The following is a 2,235-nucleotide window of genomic DNA, read 5'->3' as shown; positions in this document are numbered from 1 at the left end:
CCAAAGACAAGGGAAAATAATACCCATCTTCTTCATGCCATCTTGATTTTTTAAAATCTGGAATTTGGATTCTATAGTTTTAATTTAGAACAACACCACTGTACAACAATAAATTATATTGAAATAAATGTGCAATAGCGAAAGAGTGACAGAGACAGAGACAGAGAAACAGAAATAAAACAACAATTTCACAAAGCAACAAGAAATTTTCGAACAAAACCAAAGGTGAGAAACTAGGAGAAAATGCAAGGTATCAAAACAAATAAGCAAATGAAACAACTGACCTGATCAAGGAAAGAGATTATAAAAAACATTAGACTACCTGAAAATCATAACCAAAAAAGCATCTGGATATAATATTTCAAGATGTCATAAATGAAAACTTCCCAATCTCAGAACCACAGGGCAAAATGAAAATAGAAAAAATCCACTCATTTGTCATCTCCTTAAAAAAGTTCCCCAAATCAAAAGGCCCAGGAATTTTAGAGCTGAAACCTGGACTTTTGGATTCAAAGAAACTATACTGCTATTGGCCACAAGAATAGATGAGGGACAGGCGTGGCTAGAAAGCAGCTCATCTGAAAAAAGATCAGGGTATTTAAGTGCCCTGAAAGTTTATTATGAGTCAACAGTACAAAATGGCAACCAAACAAGTTCATTTAATCTTCTCCTGAGAGGCATAGTTTTCAGGACTAGGGAAGTGACAGTCCAGCTGTCTCTGGCCTATTTATGCCATGTCTCTGGACCTGTATTTAGTTCTGGGATCCCTGTATTAGGAAGAAAATAGATACACTAGAAAGCACCCAGAGGAGATCAATTGGAATTGGGACTGGGATCTTGAGTTCATATAATAAGAGAATGGTTTGAAGGAAATGCATCTGTTTAACCATGAGAAGAAGAAATATATGGAGGGAAGGGAAGATCATAGAAGTCTGTATTCTAAAGTTCCTTCCAGCTCTAATACTGGAAGGAGAAATAGAAGTGATTATGTCATACTAATAGGTTACAAATCTCCTGGACTCAAAGAGGAATAAATGCAACATCTAGGAAACAGAAAGCAGCCCTGATCCAGAGGCATGGCATAGCAGTGATGAGTAACTCTGATAACTCAGGTTGCTCTAGGAGCTCTTTCTTCCAAAAATAGAGCACCTAAGAACTTTCCCACTACCTGGACTCTTGTTATTTCCCTATTTCTGTTGAGGGCACCACCATTCTTCCAGGAACTCAAGTTCACAAGTTTGGAGCCATCCTTGATTCTTTCCTCTCTCTCACCCCAATATTGAATCTATTGCCAATCCTACCTCCTCACCATTTCTTGTACAAATTGACTTTCCATTCTCCACAATCATCCTCATTCAGGTCTCATCAGTTTACTTATTATGGTCTCTTAATTGATCTCTCATCCTCCAGTCTCTTCCCTTTCTAATCCATCCTCCACAAAGCCATCAAACTGATCATTTTAAAGCACAGGTCTGATCATGCCACTCCCAGCTCAAGAAGTGTCAGTGACTCCCTAATGTCTCTGGGATAAAATATGATCTCTTCTAGTTGACACTTAAAGTCCTTCACAATATGGTTTCATCATATTTTTCCAGGATGAATATACTTTGGTTCCCTTCTCTAGATTTCAGCCAAACTGGCCTGATTACTATACATGCAACATGTCATCTACTATCTCCTTCCCTTTGCACAGATTGTTTCTTGTCTTCATTGTTCTCATTCTTCACCTCTGATTCTTGGAATTTTCATCTCCCTCAGCTCAAGTGCCACCTCCTTCATGAGACTTTTTCTGATTCCTTTCCCTCTCCATTCCCCCAACTGTTATTGTTCCAATTAGTATGTATTTCTTTTGCATCTACCTACTTTTCCTATTCCCAGTAGAATATAAGAGCCTTATGAACTGTTGTTCTCTCTCATTTTTATATTTTTATTCCCCAAATCTGACACACAGTGAACCCTAGAATAAATGCTTGTTCTTAAATAATTTTACTGGTGGCCTTTCATGGTAATTTTATCCTTCAAGAGACAAAGGAACCATCAAGGAAAATTCTATTGTAGATAAAATTCAAATCACCAGGGAGGAAATGGATGTTTGGATAAATACATAGGGAACATTGAGGGGAAGCAATTATACCCTCTCATAAATTGTGTAGAGAAGTAGAAAGAAACTGGATAATAATCAGAGATGTACCCTAGATTTTCGGGAAGTAAATTTTAAAGGATTCAGAAAAAGAA

This window comes from Macrotis lagotis, chromosome X (assembly GCF_037893015.1).
Source record: "Macrotis lagotis isolate mMagLag1 chromosome X, bilby.v1.9.chrom.fasta, whole genome shotgun sequence".
NCBI classification, from domain to species: domain Eukaryota; kingdom Metazoa; phylum Chordata; class Mammalia; order Peramelemorphia; family Peramelidae; genus Macrotis; species Macrotis lagotis.
Note: the sequence above shows the minus strand (reverse complement) of the source record.